The sequence below is a fragment of the Talpa europaea genome, assembly GCF_964194135.1.
Source record: "Talpa europaea genome assembly, chromosome: 11".
In the NCBI taxonomy this organism is placed as follows: Eukaryota; Metazoa; Chordata; class Mammalia; order Eulipotyphla; family Talpidae; genus Talpa; species Talpa europaea.
In genome coordinates, this window is record NC_140078.1 from 30,179,809 (window position 1) to 30,202,711 (window position 22,903).

Below are 22,903 nucleotides of genomic sequence, written 5' to 3' on the forward strand. Positions count from 1 at the left end.
GGAAACCAAGAATGATTGAATAAAAGAATTACTAAACATCCTTCTTATTAGTATTAAAATTCACTTATGCACCACTTAAGCAGTAGCTGTTTTGAAAAATATTTAGTGATGGATGAAATGATATCTATGAATACAAGTAATTTTAGTAATGAGATTTGGCAGTAAGTGAAAAAACAATTGTCTAATCTCAAAAAGAAAGAAATAAAAATCATTTTTCATAACAATGATATACATAATACAGGAATTTAGATTGTCTTCCTGGGAATCTCCTAGACTCTGTCTCATTTCCATCAAAAGATAATTACAAAAAACTTTTAAATAATTTATTTGTTTATATTCAATTGACTTTAGTCCACCTCTTTCCCTCTGACACCCCATTCACCTGGACTATGGGAGAAATGCAGGCAGCTGGGGCAACCTGAATCTCGCCCAATCTACTTTTCACTGAAAGTCTACCTCACATCAACAGCTGTAAAGTGGACTTAATAAAACAGCATCTCTCCATATTCTTATAATTTACATAGCTTTCACAGGTGAATACTCTTTAGTTCTAAATAAAGTGCATTTTAATTCTCTGTGGTGAATCTGCCACATTCAGACACACTAAGAGTGGGTAGGCATGATGGTGCTGTGAGGCATTCCCTAGAATACCACTAGTTTCTACCCATTAAACATAAAAATGGCCTACAAAAGTGGAGATGAAGGAAATTTAATTTCTAGGCTAAGTGAGAAAAAAAAGATTTCTGAATAAAGAGTCTGATTAATAAATACAAAGTATAAAAAAAGATACTTTGATAAGCACTTGCAAGGGTAAGCCTTTTTTAAAAAATGCTGAATGCCACTTGAAATGATTTTTATATAAAAAAGTCAGTTTCACTGTTTATACATCAGTGTCCTATTACACAAACCAGAATAGTAAATAGCCAGTCTTTAAAAAGCATCTTTTATTTTAAACTTTTTTCCTTTAAAAATGCATCCTACCCTAACTAAACTTAAGAGTGGAGAGGGAAGGGAGAGGAGGGAGGAGGAAGAGGCATGGGAGAGAAGAAGGAATAGGAGAATTATTATTCCTGCTTGAGGTGTCCCCTTAGTTTATTTGAAAATCAACCTCACACCATGCACAAAAACCAACTCAAAATGGATTAAAGAACTAGACATAAGACCTGAAACTATAAAACATGTAGAAGGAAATATAGGCAAAACACTACATGACATATACCTCAGTAACATCTTTAAAGACTCATCACTCAAAGCAGTGATAGTGAAGGCAAAGATAAACTCTGGGACTACATCAAATTAAAGAGCTTCTAAGAGAGAGTACCAAAACAAAGAGACACGGATGTGGAGAAAAAGGAACTCTCCCGCACTGCTGGTGGGAGTGCAAACTGGTCCAATCACTATGGAAAGCTGTGTGGAAATTCCTCAACCTGCTAAAGATGGAGCTTCCATATGATCCAGCAATTCCACTCCTACTTATTTACCCAAGGGACACAGAAACATTAATTCAAAAGGGCACCTGCACTCCTATGTTTATAGCAGCACTATTTACAATAGCTAAGCTATGGAAAAAACCCAAATGCCTAAAAATAGATGACTGGATCAAGAAGATGTGGTACATGTACACAATGGAATATTACTCAGCAACCAAAAAAGATAAACTCATGTAATTTGCAGCAACATGAATGGAGCTAGAAGGGATCATGCTCAGCGAAATAAGCCAGAAAGAAAAAGAAAAATACCAGATGGTCTCACTCATAGCAGGAATTTAGAAAACCTAAATAAGGGACCAGGAAAAAGACTAATTCTAATAAAGTAAAAATCAAAATTAACAAGCAACTATAAACCAGAGACACACTACAGGGGGGGTGGAGGGTGGGGGGGCAGGGCAGGAGGGATTAGGGTCAAAATAAGGGGGGCGGGTGGGAATTGTATGGGGAATATAACCAAGATGAAAATGCATACATTGTGCAAAATTGAAAAATGATGTAAAAAATATATAAAATAATAAAAAAGAAAATCAAGTCTTGTAATAATTTACATATCAGATAAAAGATATCAAATGGTCTAAGCATCTAATGAGACTCAAGTCTAGAACCAAATAAATAAATAAATAAATAAATATGGCAAAAGAAGGAGTATCTCCAGGATTCACTCAGATTACCCAACCAAACCAGGGAAAAACATGTCTTTTCATGTCATAATCTGTATATGGAATGTATATCTGTAAACATACAGTACACTGGTAAATAGAGTAAGGAGGCTTTTAGCAATCAAAAAGAAATGTGGACAAAGAAAATTAAATGAGGCACATCTTAAATTCATGAAAATTAAACCAACACAAACACACAGTTTTCATTTTCGCTAGTATGTATAGTTGGCAGATGTTAGGCAAAAAAATCTGCCCTTAAACATATTATCTATTGTGAGACAATGTTGGTGCCTTTCATTCAGAAATTCTCTTCACATACACACCTCTCCTCCCCTCTCTTCTCTCCCCTGTTCTCCCCCCCTCCTCTATACATACATGCACAAATGCATACACACATATATCAAACACATACAATACACAGAGCATCAAAAAATACAAACCATTCAAAGAGCATCAAAGTTTTTTTAAAATTCACCTGATATTTTGCCAGAAAAACCTCTCCTGTAGTTTTTGGTAAAGTTTAAATGTAAACATCCTTCAAGATCTAAATACATCTGATTATCTACATTTAGAAGAAGACAGATATGTAACTTAGTATTTAATTTCATAGACAGGACTACAGTGATCCTAATAGCTAAAGTTTTGCATTGTTTTTATAATGAGGAAAAAATGACAATAAATCTAATAGAAAAGGAACCATTTTGACAGAATGTAGACACTGTGCTAAAGTCATGAAACTCCATTAATTTTAATTTCTTTTTTGTACTTACTTGATGTTTGACGGTGAAATGTTATACTTTAGAACAACAATAACTGTTAGGAAATTGGCATATTATAAGCTAAATGAGTATTCAAAAGGTTATGCATACAGACCTCATGTCAAATATCTAAACCACAAGAAGTTAACATCACATCAAAAATACACAAAATGAATTCGAGAATTCTCCTGTTGTTATACAGGAATATTCAGAATTTTCCAACTTAAAATTATAACTTCTATTCAGACATATATCACCTATAACATAAAAGCCTTGACACTAAAAGCTTATTCTCCTGCAGGTTCTAATCAAAGAGAAGTTTCACTTCTATGATTTCACCAACAAAATTCCAAGGTTTCTTAAAAAAAAGGTGCCATATATCTGAAGTGTAATTCAAAAGCAAACAGTTCCATTCATAGATTCTAGCAATAAGCATTTTATTACATCCTCCTTTTGTCCCTACTCATACAAGAAAGGGTCCATTGCTGGTATCAGATATTAACACAAAACATGGATTACCAAGAATGAAGACAAACCCAGATGAAAGTAATAAATACCAAGTTCTAAGGGAACTCAGAAAAGTATGCACTTACTTAGGTTAGCATCAATGAAAATGACAATTGAATGAGCTAAAAAACATAGTGAATTCATAACTTACATTTTGAAAGGCATTTTCACCTTTGGAGGATGCTATGGAATGAATTCACTATTCTGAAAACTGATAGATGAAAGAAAATTAAGGATTTCTCTATTCTTCATATAGGAATGATACAGCAGGATAACCAAATAGTTTATGAAGGAAGTTTTCCTCCACAGAATTAGCCAAACTCATAAACGAAGAAGAAACTAACAGAATTATAATTATTTATAAACTATGATCTAATAATTGATACAGGAAACAATCATCAATGGCTGTTAACATCATAAAAATTGCAATTGGACATTAATGTCTTTTAATAAAATTATACCTTTGTAGTTTTGCCCTCCCTGCTAATTATACCCAAATCTGGCCAAGCCCCTAAATTCAATTACAAATTTACAGAAATTAATAGCATCCACAAAAAACATACAGTTAACATCACACATAATGGTGAAAAATTGAATTATTCTCCCTAAAATCAGGAACAAGCAATAAGATCTGCACTTCTATATTGCTGAACAGAACAATATAGGTTCTATAGGTTCTGGAGATTTGAGCCATTAAAAGTAAGGCAAGAAAAACGAATAGAAGGTATTAAGATCAGAAAGGAAGAAGTAAAACTGCCCCTTATTTGCAGAAAATTTAATTGTTTATATAGAAAATCCCAGGTAAACCTACAAAAAAACTACTAGAGGCATCTCTTCAGATTCTATCTGGGTAGCAGTCTGGGAAAACAGTTGCCTGGTACTTCTCAGTCTCCAAAATGTGGACTCGATTTTCATTTCCTCCCCCATCCATGGTTTCACCAGATTTTTAATGAGCACCTATTTGGTGCTAGCCCCAGAAGTACACAGCAGTTGGCAGGAGTGCTGCTGTATATTGTCAGATCTCCCCAAAGCTATTAGACTCCTATTTGGCTACTGAGTACTCAGTCGTCTGGCCAGCCCAGATGCCATTTCCCTCGTTTTATGTACTATAGACTAACCTTAGGGATTTAAATGAGACCTTTGCACTCTGCTTGGACATTACCTCAATCCTCTGAGTCAGTATCCACAGCCAGGTCATCTCCCATTAATTTCAACATTTAGCCTGCTCTCACTTTACTCTATCCCAGTGTTTCCTGTTTCTTTCTTTCTTTCTTTTTTTAAAGATTTATTTATTTATTTATACAAGCACTGGGTACAGTCAGAGCGCGGGAGGGCGAGAGAGCATTCACTAGAGTCAGAGCGGAGAGCAGAACAGGCAGACTGATGAAGTACACTGCTGAGGGGAGCAGTGGGTTGCAGGAGAGGTCTGCGCACCATGTGGGACCCTCACCCTGTGGCCGGGGATCAAACTGGCGCTGAAGAGGCTGCGGGCAGCTTTGCAACCCAGCGCTCAACCGCTGCACTACCGGGGAGGCGCGTTTCCTGTTTCTAAGACTCTAGTATGTCCTACATCTAAAGACTTTGGAATTATAATACATTTCCTCTCTTGTGGGAAGCTTTCACAATCTACACTGAAGATGAACTCACAAAAAAAGTTATAAATCACACACACTCATAAGGCAAAATGAGCAGAGTATTATCAAATCAAAAAATCAATGATAACAACAGAGGTTCACAGGTAAATACTTTGGCTTTGTATACTACATATGATTTCTGTCAAATATTCTTCTTTTATTTTTACAATGCTTTAAAAATTTAAAAATCATTCTTAGCTCATGAACCATACAAACACAGACTTGGACTGTAGGTCATAGGAAACTAGAAGAGTTAAGAGAGATCTTATTGTCCTTAGATGTTTTCAACAATGCCATCACTTCTCTAGTGAATACCCTGGTCTATGTTACCAAAGAGATGTTGTATCTCTATTAAAGGAGAAATCTAAGATCTGGGTCAAGCAGCAGGGTCTTGTATAGAAGAGAAAAGCTTATGCATTCTATTTACTCATTTTTGTATTCTCTCTCTTTCTTCTCCCTCCCTCTCTTCTTCCCTCCCTCCCTCTGTCTCTCTCTCAAGTGCAGGCGCACACACGCACACCCCTTAGCCCCTGCAGGAGTTAATGTTTTCTACCCTCAGTCAGACCCTATTTTAATCCAGTTCAGTGAATTTGGGATTTTTTATTTAATTCCTCAATTTTCTTTTCTTTTTTGTTTTTTAAAAGACTGTCTTTGAGGTTTTTTTTTTCCTTGCCTTTTTTTTTTTTTTAAGATTTATTCATTTTACACAAGAACCAGGGTACAGGCCAGATGTGCGGTAGGGTGAGAGGATTCACCAGAGACAGAGCGGGGAATAGAACAGGCAGACTGACAAAATACACTGCTGAGGGGAGCAGCGGGCGAGACAGGAGAAGTCCGCTGCACCATGTGGGACCCTCACTGGCCTGCCAGGATCGAACCAGTGCTGCAGAGGCTGCGGACAGCTTCACAGCACTGCGCTCAACCACCTGCGCCACCAGGGGAGGCCCTAATCCTCAGTTTTCTTAACTGTAAAATAGAGAATGGAAGTAGCAACTACCTCAGGGGGTTGCTGTGAGGACAAAATGAAATAACATATCAATATAAAGCATTTAGCATGGGGTTGGACATTTGCTAAGTATTACAATGAGGATAATGACTGCTTACAAAAATCTTCACTGACAGGCTGGAATAGAATTAAAAGGAATTTAGTCCTTGATTTGCAATTCTGAAGGCTACTGTGGGTGAAACTTTCACATAGGGTCATAATGATCACTTGGATAACACTTTCACTGTCAAATAAAAATGTGATAAAGATTTCCCCTTGTCTGGAGGGCACATTTTAACTGTGATTATCAAGGAGTATAGATTCTGCATAAGGTTTGTTTGCTTTTTATTACCTTTGTTATTTCCCCCAATTTTTACAGTACCTATTTCTTTTTCTGACAGATTTATTGCCTGACATCAATGTTACACACTTACATTCACAATACTTGCTCTTAAAACAAAATAGGAAAGGACAAGGCAGGGTCTCCCATACAGGGATTTGGTCCAATGTACTTCATTTCCCTATATTTCAGAATGCTTGGCACAAGTAAATGTGAACTAATGCTACAGGTGTTTTATTTCATCTGACCTTCATCACACATTTATAATTTTCACTTCACCTTCAGTGCAAGTTTCCAATTAAAATAATTAAAAACATGTAATATATTAGTTCATAAAATATATTGTTAAATCATATTTTAGTTACAAAAGGAAAGTGACAACAAACTGAAAAGATTTTGCAGTAACAATAAATATGTAAATAAGTTAAGATATATCTTCACTGCATCTTGAAATAATCTTTAATCTTTCTTTTCTCATCTGAGTGGTGGCAAACAGTGTTGGCATGCGCCAAATTAGTATTAAATTAAAATTAATAGGCCTTTATGTGTCAAACTTTTAATGTAGTGTTTAAATAAAGCATTTAATTATGGAGGATTATAATTCATCCACAGCACCCAAAATGAGATAAGCATAACTTCTAACCACACAAATCTTTCTCTCCTTTAGGAAGCTTTATTTCTTCTGAACCACACTAACCTCAGTTCTGATTCACAGAGCCCTCACAGGCTGAAAGTGAAGTTGCATTCATAGGAGAGACATAACCCACATTCCTAGGAAGCCTGAAAACAAAAATACAGCATCAACAGAAACAAAAGCACACATTCAGGACCACTGCATACCACATATCTCCAAGAATCAAAGATGATTTTGGAGTATTTTATCATCTTATAAATACACCAATCACTCTCACTGTGGCTAGTGTGCATCTGAAAAATCTTTCAACACATCCCCTGTTAGAAATCCACAGGGATGGATAAGTAATGAGGAAAGACCTTTCCAAATTTAAAAGGAAACATTTGGTACTTCAGTTTCCAGTATTGAACATCTCTTTTTCAACAAAGGAATTTATTACACAGTACGTCACCTTTTCCCTGTTGGAGGATTTAATGCCAATTCTGGAGCTGGGTTACTTCTGGTTTTCAAGCCTGTCTTGTGAAATTAAAGAGAGGGCTGCCTCAAAAGTGATAGAACACACACAAGATTTCATTCTTCACAGTGTCCCCACAGTTATCAAACCTGGAACCTATTATATGCAGGAAGAAAACATAAGGAACTTTATAAAAGAGATGGAATAAGTGGTGAAGATGTCTAATCTGGTCTAGTTCAAAGGTTATATTTTAACCAACACACATTTAGTGTTTCCCCAATATTCAGATCTCTCTGAATCCTTAACTTTCAGCACACTTTGGATATATCAGGCTTTTCTTTTTGTATTGAATAAAGAATAAATAACCAAGAGAAAAACCAATTTTATAATTACCCCCTAAAGATCTTGGCTCTTGCTAACTACGATGTCACTGACATATAATTCAGTACTTCATAATTTTTTAAATACATAAAAATATATTAAAATTAAGCATGGAAAAATATTTATCTAGAACACAGTGCTAAGTATATGCTACATACAGTAAATGGTTGGTGTTTATTAGTCATTATCAACATTATCAATTTTATTGAGAAGGTATAACCAAACCACAAAAAATTCAGGTCTGAACAAAAAGTAGCTGCATATATGGGAAAAATTCCTGTTTTCCGAACATAAATACTTTCAAAGATTAAAACCTAGTTCAAAGAAACTAAAACATTTTAAATTAGCAAAACAGATTTTCCAGAAAAGAGTAGTGAAAATCCTTTATCCAATCTGTCATGTCATTGCTTGTAGATAACAATGCAAAGGTGCCCCTTTGTAAAGTTTGAACACTTCCTCTTCCTTGTCCCTCTCCTTTGAAGTCACATTCTTAATATGAGAATTTACCCAATATTCATTTTGAGTGTGAATACAGATGATGAAATAAAATCTTTCTTTCTGCTCTAAATTAAATCAATATAGTTACCTAATAATAACATTCTAGTTAAGAGATTTGAGGGACAAATCCTAGGAAGGAAAACAATCTGATGCAAATACCCCCAATAAAAGTGATGCTCTTTGCTATGATGGAGTTCCTTAAATTCTGTTACCACTATTGCATTTGTCTGGGAAACATGAGAATTTATAAACATGAGAATTATCCACATTTAATAACTTCATTTAGGTCAGTAGTTAGAAAAGTAGTATCACTTTTGTAATTTTCACTTGATGTTCTTGTCCATCTTCTATCAGAATTCCTGTTTCTGAAACAGGTACCACAGATGAGGAAAATCACCTGCACCTATGGAACCAGAAATGAGTCACATTAAGATTCTTGTGTCTCAGTTTCCTCATTGGAAAAAAATAAATGGTTTAGCTTGAAACAATGAAACTTTGTAGCTGTAAGTATTTTTAGAACTTTTCAATAACATTCTGGTTAAATTTTAATTAAGAGATTTGCAATGGACAGATCACTTTTTTAAATAGCTCTTTATTAGCTCAGTCCACTTTTTTATTGGGTTCTTAGCTTTATTTTTGTTGAGTTACAAGAGTTCTTTGTAAATCTTGGACCTTAGTCCTTTGTCAAATATAAGATGTGCAAATACTTTCTCCCATTCAGTAAGATTTCTTTCCATTTTAATGGTAGTTTCACTCACTGTGCATTAGCTTTAAAGTTTGATGTTGAGTTAAATAGATACTTCTCTAAAGAAGACATACAGATGGCTAACAGGCACATGAAAATATGTCCAACATCACTTATCATCAGAGAAATGCAAATCAAAACCACCATGAAATACCATCTTACTCCCATGAGAATGGTCTATATTTTTAAAAAAAAATTGTTTTTGAGGGTGTGGAGAAAAAGTAACCCTCCTACACTGTTGGTGAGAACATAGATTTGTCTAGCCCAAATGGAAAACAACATGGAGGTTCCTCAAAATATTAAAGATATACTGTATGCATATGATCCAGCAATTTCTTAATCCACTCCTCTGTCAATGGATGCTTAGGTTACACACACACACACACACACACACACACACACACACAGTGGAATACTATGCAGCTATAAAAAGAGAAGAAATCTTGCTCTTTGTAGCAACATGGGTGGAAATAGAGGGGATTACACTAACTGAAATAAGTCAGAAGGAGAAAGACAAATTGATGATTTTGCTAGTATGTGGAATACAGAAATAAAACAACAGAGTAACAGACAAAACTAAACAAAAACAAACCCTAGAAATATGGCTAGAGAGGATATATAGGAGGAAGATGGGGGATAAGGAACAAAAAAAGAAGGGACCCAGTGGTCTATGGCCCTTTGGTGGTGGATATGGTGTGGTAACACACATCTGAAGAAGTATGAATCTATTTCTCTAGATCATCTACAGTATTGTTAGCCAATGTTATTTCCATTAAAGACAATAAAAGATAAATAAAATGATGTATTCAAAAGAATAAAAAGCTTTTAATTAATGAAAGTGCATACTTATATTAAATTCAGCTATGGAGAAACTTACTTTTTAAGGTGGACAAGAAAACATCATTGGGGGGCCTCCCTGGTGGCCCAGAGATAGTGTCTCAGCACTATCATGACATCGCTGCTATGTCCTGAGTTCGATCCCTGGCAGACCTCTCCTGTTTCACTCGCTGCTCCCCTCAGCAGAGTATTTCAATAAATTTGCCTGTTCTGCTGCCTGCTCTGTGTCTGGTGAATCCTCCCATCCCCCATACCTCTGGCCTACACCCCAGTTCTTCTATGCAAAAATAAATAAAACCTTTAACAAAAAGAAAAGAAAACAACAATGACTATTTGATTCACCATCAATTCACCAACTATTACATACATATCTAGAATGTTCACAAATATCATCTTGTCAAGATTTTACAAGTGACTTTAAGAAAAGTATTATCAATCACATTTAACAGATAAGAACTAAGATTCTAATATACAAGTCTTATAACTCCAAGTAACAAACTTATTCTAAAATGATCCATCAGTGCAGAAACCAGGCAAATACTATCACTGAATAGAGGAAATAAAAGCAAAGGAAATTAAAAAGTCTCAAAAAACCTATATCCATTAGTTTATGGTCAAAATCAAAGTAATAATTACCTACAGATTAAGCAGCACAAAAAATTGTGATACCAACACATAAGCCTGTAATTTTAACCACAACATCCTAGAAACAGTAAATTCCAAAGAAATATTGTTAAAATTGGATATTTCATTTTGCATTAAAGCCATAGTGGGTACTTTATGAATAGAGAAAGTTATTTACAAACAACTATAGTAATAGAGGTGTAATGTAATGTTAAATAAACATTTAAGTTTACATATTGATTATATATTGGCGGTATAACTCAGTAGTAGATAGTTGGCTGCACATTGATTATGTGTAGTATTTGAAGTCCCCAAACAGAAAGAACATACAGTTACACTATAACCTACATTTAATCTATAAGTACTAAGCCAGCCATGTATATTAAACATTTAATTAATAATTTTCATGAAAGTGGGGCCTCCCTGGTAGTGCAAGGTGTTAAGCACTGCACTATGAAGCTGTCCACAGCCTCTGCAGCACAAGTTTGATCCCCAGCCAGCCAGAGAGCAACCCACATGATGCAGCAGACCTCTCGTGTCTCACCCGCTGCTCCCCTCAGCAGTGTGTTTCAGTCAGTCTACCTGTTCTGCTCCCCACTCTGTCTCTGGTGAATCCTCTCATCCTCTGCATCTCTGGTCTGTACCCCAGCTCTTGTATGCATAAATAAATAAATCTTTAAAAAAATAATTTTCATAAAAAAATTAGAAGTGTTTTATGGGGAAAAATTGTCAGAGCCTCTTTCAAAACTGAAAAAGGCTGTTTGAGTTGATGTTATTTCTCAGTAAATTTCTCTGTGCAAAGGGGACCATACAAATCATTTCATCAGCTTTAAAGCTGTACTCAGAGTTTATAAACAACATTCAGTATTTACAGGCCTCATGAAGTACGATGCAGAAAAAAAAATTAATCTGTTCATGAGTTATAGCTTATCTCTTTATTCAATACAATGTCAAGGGTAGTTGTAAGACTGGAAAAAAACACAAAAGTTCAGAAGGTGAGAGGGGAAATGGTAATTGTATTCATTTGGTTAGAAGGAGTAGAATTTAAGAAGTAATGATAAATAATAATAAATGATTCATAAGTTATCTTACCACTAGCAGAACTATGATATAAGGAGATAAAATAAGGGAAAAACAAAATAGAGCTAGGCAACCTCAAATGAGTAGGTGTAGCAAAAGGCAAATAGACAAGATAAAACCTAGTACTTTCCAAGGATTTCATCTAAAATTATTATTAAGAATTATTGCTAGTTTAAAAAGGAAATATACTCACTTATCTTAATTTTAAGGATTTATTTTAGCCCAGAAATTTATTTATAAGCATATTCAAAGTTACATAAATTTAAGCTTCTTTTTTTTTTTTAATGGAGGCATGTTTTTATTTATTTATTTATTTGTTTGTTCGTTTGTTTTGGTTGTTTATACATGCACTGGGTACAGTCAGAAGCGCAGGAGGGTGAGAGAATTCACCAGAGCCAGAGCGGGGAGCAGAGCAGGCAGAAGGACCGAAGTACACTGCTGAGGGGAGCAGCGGGCGGCAGGAGAGGTCTGCGCGCCATGTGGGACCCTCCTCTGGTGGCCGGGGAGCAGCTGGGGATTGAACTAGCGCCGCAGAGGCCGCGGGCAGCTTCGCAACGCAGCGCTCAACCTCTGCGCCACCGGGGAAGCCCAATTTAAGCTTCTTAATGTCTCCTAGGACCTGAGGAAAGAAAAAAGATATATCTATGCCTAAAATTAACAAGGTCAGAAAATTCATAGAATTCTACATTAAAACTCATATATAGCTTTCATACAGATTTTCATAAACCCCAAAGTAAGATCCCACATATTACTCAAAAACCTATGAGGTTATGGTTATAAACAATTAGCTAAACTTCTGTTTGATTACCAATAAAAGCAATCACTTTGGGGACCATGAATTTATGTAACAAAGGCAATGGTGACACTATCATTACCTGGAGAATAACATGTAAATTATAATAAAAATACTGACATTAAGTTATCACATTGGAATCACAATTTCCTGACAGAAGTAAACAAGGGCCTTTAAGAATCACTGGTACTGGGTCAGATTAAATATGCCATTTTTATTTTTTTAATTTTATTTATTTTTTTTAAAGATTTATTTATTTATTTATACAATCACTGGGTACAGTCAGAAAAGTGGGAGGGTGAGAGAATTCACCAGAGCCAGCGCAGGGAACAGAACGGGTAGAGTGACGAAATACACTGCTGAGGGGAGCAGCGGGCACGGCAGGGGAAGTCTGTTACACCATGTGGGACCCTCGCCGGTGGCCGGGGGTCAAACTGGCGCTGCAGAAGCTGCGGGCAGCTTCGCAGCCCAGCGCTCAACCACTGCACCACCTGGGGAGGCCCTAAATATGCCATTTTTAAATATCCATGTTCACTGCAGAACTATTTACAATACCCAAGCTATCTCCATAGTGCCCAAGTACAGATGATTGGATCAGGAAGATATGTATAGAGATATAATATGGAATACTACTCAGCTATAAAAAAGATAAAGTCTTGCTCTTGCGGCAACATGGATGGATATGGAGGGAACTGTGCTAAACAAAATAACTCAGGAGAAAAACAAACTCCAGATGGTATCACTTAAATGTGGAATATAGAAAAACCAAACAAAGGATCAGATAAAGCCAAATGAAGAACTAACCCTAAAAAGTTGACAATAGAATGAAGGCGACCAGATGGGAGGGGGCAAGACAAGATTGGGAGGGAGTACAATGGACTCTGGTGGATTATAACTGTGTGTCTCTGTGATTAGTGCAGAATGGTAACAATACCTGAGGTGGGAGATCCTATACTTCGAACACACTAAACCAATGTTACCTCAATTTAAAAAAGGGGGGGATTAAAAATTGTCACTTTTCTTCAAATTTTGAAACACCTGTCTAAGTTGTAGAAGCACATATGACTGACAATCAAAAAGCCAAAGGAAAACTCTGTGCAACAGCCTATCACTAGTACTCTGTGGATGGCATGTGTCTCATACTGGTATAGCAAAAATACATTTTGAAAAGTAAAGAAAAAAATATTCTAGTTAAAATCTTAAAGTTCTATCCCTTGCTGTCCACATTAATAAATCTTATGTTGGGCCTCCCCGGTGGCGCAGCGGTTGAGCGCTGGGTTGCGAAGCTGCCCGCAGCCTCTGCAGCGCTGGTTCAATCCCCGGCTGCTCCCCGGCCACAGGAGGAGGGTCTCGCATGGCGCACAGACCTCTCCTGCTGCCCGCTGCTCCCCTCAGCAGTGTACTTCGGTCCTTCTGCCTGCTCTGCTCCCAGCTCTGGCTCTGGTGAATTCTCTCACCCTCCGGCGCTTCTGACTGTACCTAGTGTTTGTATAAATAAATATAAATAAATAAATCTTTAAAATAAAATAAAATAAAAATAAATAAATCTTATGTTGCTGTGAAATATTATGACAAATGTACACTGTACTGAAGGGCCTGACAATCTGGGAATTGTCACTCAAGTTTCTTTTTTGCATTATTGATCTGGGCATAAGTACATAAGTCTGAAAGGACAAGACAATTTTGCAGTAGTTCCAGAATGATAGCTAACTTTCCCACTACAAATAAAAGGGGGCTGTAGAGCCCAGGTTAATCACACATAAACAGGTGGCTCCTATGAAAACACAGCAGTCCTGGATCTGTCTCTTTTCCTCAAAAGGTGATTATCTTCATCTTCATGCTTTCATTATCATAATGTCCACTATCGGATGGATGTTCTCGCACAAAAGTATGCCTGGCTGTTGTCCTTTCTGCATGATTTGGTCCAGAGTTTTTTTTTTTTTTTTTAAAAGAGGCATGTATTTTTATTTATTTATTTGTTTGTTTGTTTGTTTTTGTTTGTACATGCACTGGGTACAGTCAGAAGCGCGGGAGGGTGAGAGAATTCACCAGAGCCAGAGCGGGGAGCAGAGCAGGCAGAAGGACCAAAATACACTGCTGAGGGGAGCAGCTGGTGGAAGGAGAGGTCTGCGCGCCATGTGTGGGACCCTCCTCCGGTGGCCGGGGAGCAGCCAGGGATCGAACCGGTGCCGCAGAGGCTGCCGGCAGCTTCGCAACCCAGCGCTCAACCGCTGCGCCACCGGGGAGGCCCGGTCCAGTGTTTTTATGCCATTTCTGTGAGTTACTTATTCCTCTGCATATTCTGATCAAATGACATCCAAGAGCATCAGCTGACCATTACCCTGATTGAATGTGAACAGAAAGTCTGGCCTGGAACAAACTCTGGGTACTAGATCAGTTGAAGTTTGTAGTGGAGCGTCTTAACAATTGTCCATTTTTCTGATTCTTTCTTTTCATTTTCTAAACTACAATCCCAGTTTGTGCTAGAAACATACTTTAGTATAAAGAGAAAATAGGTTAAAAGTAAAGTGGGTGAAAAGTTACATACCAGAATTGTACTAAGCTTAAGACAGCTGGTATGACTATATTAACATTAAACAAAATAGATGTCAAAATAAAGAGGAATACCTAGAGCTAAAGGATATTTTATAATGATAAAAGACATAATCCTCATGTGCATGTCACCTAAAAACTTCTAAATGGAGAATTGTATTTATAATACTTCCAAATATTAGTTTTTAAAACAGAAGAGAGAAAATAATATATCTAAAGGGTTGGAAAACATCAATTACATAAAAATCGATAAATTGACAGTTTTACATGTGAGCAAATAAATATAGATAAAATAATTTTTTTTAATTAAATAAAACCTAACTGAGTATCTTAGGATATTGCCTGGGCATCATCTCATTATTCGGAAAAATGATGTACCAATAACAAAACAGGTATCTTTTCTACTTTTTCTGTATAAACTGTGGGTAGTCAAATAGACAATGAGCAAAAAAGTTTCATTTTAGAATTATAACAAATAAATGCAGGAGAAATCATAGGATACAAAGGAATATTAAATAAAACTTAAACTAAATGAACTTAGAGTTACATAGCAACCACATGAGAAAATGCTATTGAAAGCTATTATTTCATAAAAGAAGCAAATCACAAAGGATTATGTACCACACTCCCCATAGCTCAATAAAAACCATAAAACTGAATAATGTTATTTATGGATACATATATGTGATTAAACTTTTCTCTTTAAAAGAATGAAAACACAAGATAGTGGTCATCCTTGAGGTAAGAAAGGCAGGGATTTGATTCTATCTCTATGCTTCATAAATTAAATACAGAATATATTATCGTACAGATATCCAATAATGCAACTTACAAGTACTTAGTTCTTATTATGAAAAGACACTGTTAATATCTACCAAAATCCTTTAAAATTTCCTTCTTTCTGAGTTTATTAATCATATTTCCAGGAATTAATAGTAAGAAAATAAACCAGCATATGAAAGCTACATACAATAATTGTAACTGCAAAAAATAATGCAAATGAAAACAAAACCTAGAAAAAAACCTGATGACTATTCTAACATAAACCATAGAGCAGATCAAACCATAGAGCAGAAGTTTACATAGCTATTTAGAGGTAATAAAATAAGTTACCATTTTAATTACCAACTTAAGAGTTGATAAATTCCTAAACTTTATAAGATAATCAGGGGCACAAAAGGTGGATAATCCATGAATAAAAATCCCATGAAATTTCACTAAAATTTTGTGTTAAGTTATGCAGTCAACTGTGTTCAGATGTATGTTTTTTGGAAGAGAATACACCATTTTTAGTTTTTAAAGGGAAAATCATTGTTTCAAAAAGAATTACTACGGTAACAAGTCTCCTAAGATGGGCCCTGATGAATGAAGTTGCTCAGTTCTCATGCTTTATGTGATCTTGTCCTACAATGAAACTAAGTTGGTCATGTTATTCACTTTTATCATTAAAAACACAATGCCAGACTCATGCATAAGCCCTAAGGAAGCCTAAAGGCTTTCAATTTTGCAATTTGAGCATCCTGAGCTACCACTTAAGACATCCAGTTACCTTGCTGCAGAGGCCTCGTTTTAGGCTGGAAAGCCTTGTTACTACTTAGAAAGACAGCAAGAAGTCCTGGGTAGACAGCAAGACTAAAGCATTCCAGCACACCAGGTGAGCGTAGCCTTCTCCTTGTCATTACCAAGGTAACATGACATGGAATGACCATCATGAACATCTAGTTAAGCCACCTCTTCACTTCAAATACCTAATATTTTGCAGTATAATGGCTGAAACAAAAATTAGAAGATATTCATTAGAGGATATAACATCACACCTCAGTCCTTTGTGCAATCCCTTTATGTGCACATATGTGTACATGGACACACATACAAACACACACACAATGCCATTTATATTAGTTTCATTGAGCAAAAACAACTTTGGTCACTTTGATTTCATACATTTTATTTACACACCACCCTATTATTATGCCTAAAGAAAACATAACTCAAGATTCTAACTTTGTCCTTATATTAAAAGAAATGAAAAGGAATGAAACCCTGAATGACCATTTGTTTTAAATATTACAGTGGTTACTTATGTAAAGCACTTTCTCTTCCTCTGGGCTAAAAAAAAAAAAAAGATTGAAGTTAAAGGAACGTATGTTTAAAAGTATTTTTTAAGACTAAGAAATTGCATTTTATTATGTCATACTAGGACAATTATTAAACTTTTACTAAATAGAAATACTTTCTGTCTATTAATTTCCACAATAAATCTTACAAATGATACTTGAGAGGGAAACAAATTCAAACAGAACTAGGAATCCTGCCTCAAAACCAAGAAGCAAAGCAGAACATAAACAATATGAAAAAGGACAGATCCCATTTCATCTATTCAATTTGAATGAAATGAAGATATAAACAAACTTTGTGGTGGCATGTTTTTTTTTAATCTACTGCATTTGATTTTTCCAAACAAAAACATCCATTTTCCACAGCCAGGTCTCTGTTAACCAAAAATAATGTCATGACAAAGCATGGCTTTGGTAAGGACAGACTTAAATGACAACATGTTTTTAACTCTCTGAATACCTAACCAACAGCTGATTAAATTTCAATTTAGCTCCTCTTCTTTTTCACATTTCTCTACTATCATTGAGTGAAAATTCTTCAGATTCTTTGGGCATTGTTTGACCTTATTGAACCTCAGATTTCTCATATAAAAATAAGCCATTATGAGAAAAGTACTTAGCACAGTGCCTGACTATAGCAATTGTTCAACAATGGTCATTGTTGTTATCATTCCTATTATTAATCACAAAATGATGGCAAGTGTCAAGCTTAGTAAAATAATAGAGATTACCAGCACATCTATTTCCTTCTAATAGGATCTTGATATTTCTCTGCTTTCTACTCTTCCCACCCACAGTCAAGTACATGACCCACAGCTTATGATGTACCCTTGAATGGTTTTGGGTAATCTCACTTTGCAAGTGAACAGTTCAGGAATGGGCATGTGAACCAACATTAGCCAACCAATAAAATGTGAGAAGTCTAATGGGGAGCTTCTGAGGAAAGTGTTCCTCACTCCTAAAAAGAGAGATATTAAAAAAATTATTTTTTTATTCCACTAGAGATTTTTATGTGACAGTTTTTCTGCTAATGCAATAGCCATTCTGCCATCAGCAAAAAAAAAGTCAACAATAATGACAGCAGAGCAAACATGAGAAATGATGAGCTGGAACTCTGATGTCATCAATGGAACCCCTAAATCAACCAACCTGAGAGTCCACCTACTTTTGATCTCCCTCTTATAGTTCTGAACATCCTCTTGTATGAAATCATTTAATTTCTTATTGTTGAAACCAATTTGAGCTGTGATTTCTATTATCTGCAGCCCTCTAACTACTATGGTAATATAAGGTAATATAAGTTAAACCATCCTTTGTGTCAATAGAACAGAATCTTCAGCGTGAAAACCTAAAGTTCTTAAACAAGCAGTTTAAGAGAATACCAACAACTAGTTTACTAGTTTACCAATGTGGAACAAATAAGTCATTTTGCCAAACAATCTGTTTGACAACATTTCAAAATATGGAAAGACTTACTGAATTCAATTCAATAGATATTTATTGAATAGGGTAGAGTTCAAACAAGAGCAAAAAGAGAAACATGCACTCCTTCCTCAAAAAAAATGCTAAGTTATTTATAATGCAATGACAGCAATAAACAAATTAAGTAAATGATGATAATTGGGTTACTCGAATAAGAGTTGCCCAAACTTGTAGATCAAAATAAAATTTACCTGTGCAAGTCACATAGTTGCTGAAAACCATCCATGAACTTGATGACAGGACAGAGTTTCAACTGCAAAACTGGTTCCAAGAAAAGCCTAGGATTATACACAAACCTAAGTCTGCATCCTTAATCTTACTCCAGATGCAAACAGGCTAAAATACTGATGTGAAAAACTACAAACAAGGAACTGCTACTAAGATGTGAAGTAAAATCAAAATAGATGAGAAAATCAGACAAACTGAAGATGTAAGGGACAAATATATTAAAAATATTTCAGTTGAGAAGATTATATTTCTATATTCCACTAAATTTATTTTAGCATGTACCCTTGAGGTAAAGAGGCAATCTAAAATTTAAGATCAAGGCAGAACTCAGATGAAGCAAATGCTCATTAAATCTTCAAGTTCCTTTTTGTCCTCTGACAGAAATCTTACTAGCCATCTTAACTCTATGAGGCAAATATTCTTTTATAGCTCTGAAGACACACCACCATATCATCAGAGCAGAATTCAGTCAGGAGCTTATTATTGTAAAATTAATATCAATATTATAATATAATTGTACAATACAATATTATTTTAATATCAATAATAGTGGTTAATATGATAGATTATGCACATATAATTTATAAGGAAATTATGAAGAATGAGGAAAACATTTTCATTTTGACTAGAATAGAGAGAAATGGATGGAAAAAATAGAATTCAGCATTACAGATGCACCCATAACACTGAATCCTAGCTCAGGGGTACAAAAATGAAACAATCAAGGATAACTAGTATAACTTTATGTTTCTCCTTCATTTAAAAAAAATGCTTTTTTTTTTTTTCCTGGTACAGGGGGCTATACCTTTCCCACCTGCTTCCTCTACTCCAATTCAATATCAATTCTGATTTCCAAATCCATAATATCCTATACCCCAAACTGCCTCATGTGTGTGCCTGTTCTTCCATTCAATGCGGGTATGTGTAGATCTAAAATGCTACTGAGGAATTTTAGTTGAATTCTCTGATTCTTCAACATCCAGCTCAGATTTTTTTTTTAAAATGAATATCCATGCTTCATATTGGCCAATGCTTGTTTCAATTATTTTAAGCAAAGTCAAAAGAAATATAAAACAACAAATAAATACTTTTTTGTATATGAACAAAACTTTCTGAAAATAAAAATAAAAATTTAAGGTCATGGTGTGTTATACTGTGGGCTAGATTCACTAATGAGAACCATGACATATATTCAATAACAAATAAAATGAAAGCTTGTTTCTACATTCTACATTTACATGTCTCCATTTCTCCATGATTCACAAATAAATATTTGTGTTCAGATTAACCAGCAACCATGGACAAAGTGAGTAAAATTAAACACATTTGATTCAGCATTACATCCTCCTTACCTCTATCAACACCTTTTAGAATTAGCAGTTTTATTCATTTCTGTTTGCAATAAGAACCTTAGCTAATATATCAGATGACCCCATAGGTATATTTCATAAGCATCTGAAAATACAATTATCATTTCAGCCAAACAATAACCTCGTCTCGGAATTCCCTATTCATATTGGTTCATATGGTCACTTCTAACTATCTGTTAATACCCTTAGGGATATCTAGGGATATACACCAGATCTCCTAACTTTATTTACTTTTTTTTTTTGTGGCACACCTTTTTTTTCTTTTTTTTTAATTTATTTTTTACATCCTTGTTCATTTTTTAAAAATATTTGTTTCCCTCTCACACCCAAGTGTAGTCCCCATGGAATTTCCTTCACCAATGCACCCGTGTACCATCACCATAGTCCATTGTGCTCATCCCTCCCTCCCTCTGATCCCTCTCCCTCCGCCTCCCCTGCAGGATGTCTCTCGTTTATAATTGTCTGTTTTGTTGTGTTGTGTTTTGTATTGTTAATATATGGGGAACCAAATAAGACATCAGTGTAAAAAAGTAAGATCTGCTAACCTTGAATGTATCAAACACTGTGGGGGGAAATCAGTGAAACTGTAGGGGATGAGTGTAATGTGCAAGGCACAGCATGGGGAAAGAATCACTTTGCATTGAAAATTGTCTTGCTACTTAAAGCATGATCAATAGACAAGCCATACTGGCATCAATGGGGAGCTTGTGAAAACTGCAAAACTCCAGGACCCTTCCAGCCCCAATGGATAACAATCTGCATTTTAATAAGAGTTGCAGGAGATTCATACACACTGAAGTGTGATAAGAGTAAATGTTAAAGAAAAAAAAAAAAGCCTACCAAGCAAAGAGACACCATTAAGATTATTATGCCAAATAATTCTAAGAAACTGGAAGCCCAAACCAAAGTTTGTTTCTAAAGAATCATGTATCTTATGCTGAAAATGTACAATGAAGCCTTAAGAGGAACTGATCCAAACTTCAAGCATCTGAGCGCTAAAACCTGAACTCCCTGGGCATCAATTTTTTCATAACAGCTTGCCAACATCAGACATATTATGTACCTTTAGAAAGTGATGAGTTATACCATGTACAACTTTCATAGCAACAAATTATCAATTTACAAAACTCAAAGTCAACATATTGTGCCTCACAGTCATTTAAGCTGGCAAGACTTTAAAGTACACACAAATCTGAAGTAATGCCTTGGAAATATTTGATTTATGTTAAACAGCACTCTGGAATTTAAACATTCTATGCTTAACCAAACCCTATTTCTGGCCAATCAGCTCACCGATCAGCTTACATATACCCTTCCAACATATACTGCCCAGTTAAACTTAATGTTTAAAAATTTTAAGACCTTTCTGTGTTTTTTTTTTAAATAAATCTTATTTCAACTATATTTCCTGAGCTGAAAAGAACCACCACTACCACAACAAAATACCAAAAACAGCCCTGTGCTATAAAAGGCACTGCTAGTATTGAGTGAACTCTGCCTTTAACAAGAACCTTCTACAGAGGGAACTAAGATGGCAAAGCCATGAAGGCCTTCAGTCCAGTAAGGAACACGAAGCAGCGTGTCAGAAAGAAATTGTTTTTCTGCTCCTTTTGATGGGTTATGCTTTCAAGTCAGGAAATTAGAAACAGGTGTGCCAGAGGGCACACACATCCTCACTCCACGCTGAAAAACACGAGTTTTCAATTTTCAAACATGAAAGGGACTCCTGTTGAATGAAAGAAGAAATGAAAATCCAGCTCCGTTTCTGCAAACCATATGAAGGGAGCTTAGAAAGACTTTGACAAGTTGCTCTACTTACTCCCTCTCCAACTGACAGCAGGTAGTACTCGACAATGGGAAGGGAAAGGCATTCTTTCAAGTGAGAACAATCAAAGAGAGAATTACATTAAGGATCTTAGCACTGGCGTTTTTAACCCATCACTTTATGTTATGCTTCTGTTTCTACCATTTCTTCACCTTGTATTTCAAAATTAGAATTCCATTCTTTCACCAAATAACAAAGCAATGCAAAATATCTGGCCAAAAAAAAAAAAAATGAGAAATTACAAACATCAAAAGAACATCTTAGGGCTTACTTGATCCACTATAATCCAAATCCATAAGATCTTTCAGAAAAAAGAACTACCCTTCTTCTTGATGGCCTGAGCTCGCTTGGAGAGTTAGGAACATTTCGACGAGTATATGAGTGGATTCGTAGTATATGAGTGGATTCGTAGGATCAACTTTAAAAGCACTGGTTCTGGTGGGTTTGGGAAGGAGGGTGTGTGGCAGGGAGAGATGTGCTAATGACTGCAACAACAGACAAGCCATCAGATATACATACAAGACTGTTAAGTTACCCTTTGGGAGGCACTGCAGTATATACTTCTTAAGCAAAAGGATTCAGGACTAGCAAGCCTTCAGTATAGATAATAATTCAACACATTTCTACATAGGCAAGAATTTCCCTACAGTGTCAGGTAAGGTCATAAATGAATAACTTTTGAAGGAAGGGACTGTCTTTACTTTTCTCTTATGATACCCAGAGCACAAATGAGAGCCTCTAAAGTATGTTTTTTTAGCATGAGAGCAATTGCTTACAAACTATCTTACATAAGAACAAAATGCCTGAACTGAAGTATGCATGAAAGGACATCCTTCATATCCTTTCAAACTACATTTTGAAGAATATCTAATGACACACACAGGCAAATCACATAATATTAAATGTACA

At 35.6% G+C, this 22,903-nt stretch overlaps 1 protein-coding gene across 3 annotated transcripts in view; it reads right to left on the reverse strand.

Annotated features, from left to right (window-relative positions):
• The window catches only part of TASP1 (taspase 1), a gene marked incomplete at both ends in the record, with an annotated part of 220,137 nt that overhangs the window by 105,843 nt on the left and 91,391 nt on the right, over positions 1–22,903 (reverse strand). The window lies entirely within an intron of this gene.